Source organism: Littorina saxatilis, unplaced genomic scaffold, assembly GCF_037325665.1.
Source record: "Littorina saxatilis isolate snail1 unplaced genomic scaffold, US_GU_Lsax_2.0 scaffold_1624, whole genome shotgun sequence".
NCBI classification, from domain to species: domain Eukaryota; kingdom Metazoa; phylum Mollusca; class Gastropoda; order Littorinimorpha; family Littorinidae; genus Littorina; species Littorina saxatilis.
In genome coordinates this window covers 20,001-23,384 of record NW_027127537.1, presented here as the reverse complement: position 1 = coordinate 23,384, position 3,384 = coordinate 20,001, and the positions used below count along the sequence as shown (strand labels likewise).

Genomic DNA, 3,384 nt, shown 5'->3' with positions numbered 1-3,384 from the left:
GAGAGAGAGAGAGAGAGAGAGAGAGAGAGAGAGATACACTCGCACAAACACACATTTGCTTTCGTTTCATTTTCGTGTCATCTTTAAAATCCGGTTATTTTCATAAGCAGGAGTGTGTGGTGTGTGTCAGTGGGTGTCAGTGTGTGTCAGTTTTTGTTGTGGTGTTGGCGGTAGTGACGTAGGCACTGCTGATAGTAGTGGTGATGGGGGTGGGGGTCGTGGCAATGTGTGTGTCAGTGTGTGTGTGTGTGTGTGTGTGTGTATGTGTGTGTGTGTGTGTGTGTGTGTGTGTGTGTGTGTGTGTGTGTGTGTGTGTTTGTGTGTGCGTGTGTCTGTGTGTATGTGGCGGTGGTGGTAGTGGGAGTGTACTTGTATGTCTGTCTGTGTTTAGTTTAATATGTGTGTGTGTTATTCATGCATGTGTGTCAGTTTCTGTGTCTCTCTGTTTGTGTGTATGTATATGTGTGCGTGTGTATCTGTGTATGTGTGTGTGTGTGTGTGTGTGTGTGTGTGTGCGCGTGTGTGTGTGTTGATGTGTGTGTGTGGGTCTTTGCGTGTGTTTGTGTGTGTGTGTGTGTGTGTGTGTGTGTGTGTGTGTGTGTGTGTGTGTATCTGTGTAGGCATCTGTGTGTCTCTGTCTGTGTCTGCCCGTGTCTGCCTTTGTGTCTGTGCGTCTGTGTTCGTGTTTACATGAGTGTGCTATTTTCTTTGGGTAGGTGGCTGTTTGCCTTTTTCTGTATTATATTCTCTGTACCTGTTTGTCTCTCGATTGGTCTGTGTTTGTGTAACCAGGTTCGATGAACGAAGGGCAAACAAAACCGATTCCTGATCAGCCATTCGTGACCAGGTTCCAAGAAGATAAAAACTTAATCAAGTCAAGTCAAGTCAAGTCAATATTTATTTGTAAAAAAACCTAGGGTTACATGAATTCTAAAAACAAAATTGCAATAAACACGACAAAAACAAGAAATTTCTCCGAGGTAGAAAAAACACCCCCGTCAAAGGGAAATAACCTTCTCAGTTGGTGGCAGTGAGAATGGGTGCAGTGAGAATGGTTATTTCCCTTTGACCATTATAATGTTTCTCTATAAGTCCTTGTAGAATCTTAATCCACCAATAACTCCCTAACCGTGTGTTTGACTGGTCCCAATTTTTGTAAGGACCGTCTCAGGAATGTATAGAACCTGTTCACCAAGTTTGGTGACGATCGGTCCGTTCATTCTTGAGATCTATATGCGAACACAAACACACAAACATACAAACAAACACACAAACATACAAACAAACACACAAACACACAAACAAACACATCGACCGAAACCTATACACACCCCTATACCGGGGGTGTAAAAACCTATACACACCCCTATACCGGGGGTGTAAAGATATGTAATAATGAGACACAACACTTCAATCCATATCAAGTTGATGTTCTGATAAAATGTGTTAGGGCCGAACTCACTGGACTATCACTCACGGACACAAAGACGTACACGTCTTTCTATTTCCATTCCGTCCACAAACGATGTGACATCAGCAGAATATATAACCGGCATGGTATTCTATATTCATGTGTCTCTCTTCCCTCCTCCTCTCTGCGACTGTAGTTAGATTTGTGTGTGCATAACTATGCAGTGCATGCGCTTTTCCTCATACAGACCCTTCATTATTGCTTGCACTGTAACTAGTCCTGTTTTTCTGCCTTTTTATTTTTTATTTTTTACTTTTAAGTTTATCTTTTGTAATTGTTTTACGTTTGTATATGCATGTATATAGGATCAGATTAGTACCTCTCTGGGCGAGGGCTGGTTGAAAAAAAGCTCGTTATATTGCTTATACCACAACCCTCGTCAAATAAAATTTGATTTGATCTGATTTGATTTGACTATTTGTGGCTGACAATCGTGTTATTTAAAGCTCTCGTTTTCTAACTACCCCATGCTCTACCAGGCTGATACTAAGCGATTATTATTTGATGTGGTTCTGTTTAGTTTGTTGATGAACATGGCTTTTCTTTGACACTGTTTACTTGGCAATACCCGATTCTCCAGCTAGTCTTTCTTTAATCACTGTGTTTATTTACACGAATAACAGGATAGCCTGCAAGCTTTTGATTAAAGAATACATTCAGACTAAGGATAATAGTTATGCGAGACAGAAAAAGCAGTGTGTGTGTGTGTGTGTGTGTATATATGTGTGTGTGTGTGTGTGTGTGTGTATATGTGTGTGTGTGTGTGTTTGTGTGTGTGTGTGTGTATGTGTGCGTGTGTGTGTATGTGTGTGTGTTTGTGTGTGTGTGTGTGTGCGTATGTGTGTGTGTTTGTGTGTGTGTGTGTTTGTGTGTGTGTGTTTGTGTGTGTGTCTGTCTGTCTGTGTGTGTGTATGTGTTTGTGTGTGTATGTGTGTTTGTGTGTCTGTCTGTCTGTGTGTGTGTATGTGTTTGTGTGGGTGTGGGTGTCTGTGTGTGTGTCGTTTAGGTTGTTGTTGTTATTTTGTTATTGTCGTTTTTTGCATTGCCGGTGAAGTTGAAAAAGCGGTAGTTATAGGTGTCACTCAAAAGACCTTAGAAAGAGTTCATATACACGATAGCGCTTCTCCACAAGAAATATTTTTTAAAGTCAGGCTTAGACAGCTTTTTTAAGGGTGGGATTGAATTGACAAGGAAAAATTCACCGACAAACAAACTTGAACTTGCCGTAAACACTCACAGTCACTCTGTGCATTGTTGGCTCACGCTTGTAACACGTGATCCTTGGATTGGCAAACATCGTACGTGCGCCTGCGCAGTAGCGCATGACCTGATCACCAGAATTATCAAGGGAAGCAACTTGATTTTGGTTTGTAAATCTCGAGTAATTTCTGAGAACAGTTAATTTCCTTGTAAGCAAGTTTCAAGGTAAGGAATCACACATGACTTTTGCTCTTAAGAAAACTAACCTGAACAGCTTTGCTGTCGATTTGTTGTTGTTGTTGTTGTTGTTGTTGTTGTTGTTGTTGTTGTTGTAGCTGTGGTAGCTGTGGTTGTAGTGCTGGAAGTGTGTGTGTGTGTGTGTGTGTGTGTGTGTGTGTGTGTGTGTGTGTGTGTGTGTGCCAGTGTCTGTCTGTCTGTCTGTCTGTCTGTACTTGTGCGTGCGTGTGTGTGTTTTGCAAATAGTTTTTAACATTATGTAGGTGTAGGCAACACCAACTATATACACGTCTTGCGGACTTAGCCCTCCTTGTTACAGAATTAGAACACCTTATAACATATTAAAAAAAAAGGTGATTCGAATTAACAATGGCTTTTCTTGTATTCAACGTTTTTGAATTTAGAGCTTTGACATTCCACCTATACGTACTTTAAAGGCCAACATCCGAAAGAATTTTTCTCCTGGAGCGACCTAA

General features: G+C 41.2%; 1 protein-coding gene and 1 long non-coding RNA gene across 2 annotated transcripts in view; both read right to left on the bottom strand.

The window, feature by feature from the left end:
- Nucleotides 1-880: 880 nt before the first annotated feature.
- Nucleotides 881-2,199, bottom strand: LOC138955964 (uncharacterized). Its single transcript, XR_011452440.1, has 2 exons — nucleotides 1,355-2,199; nucleotides 881-1,321 (listed from the first exon to the last, which is right to left on the bottom strand). It is a non-coding gene; the product is annotated as an uncharacterized lncRNA (long non-coding RNA).
- A 181-nt stretch (nucleotides 2,200-2,380) lies between these two features.
- The window catches only part of LOC138955962 (histone H3.3A-like), a 5,694-nt gene continuing 4,690 nt past the window's right edge, over nucleotides 2,381-3,384 (bottom strand). Inside the window, exon 3 of the mRNA XM_070327451.1 lies at nucleotides 2,381-3,337. The gene's annotated coding sequence lies outside the window, so the exon portion shown is untranslated. The remainder of the gene's footprint in view (nucleotides 3,338-3,384) is intronic.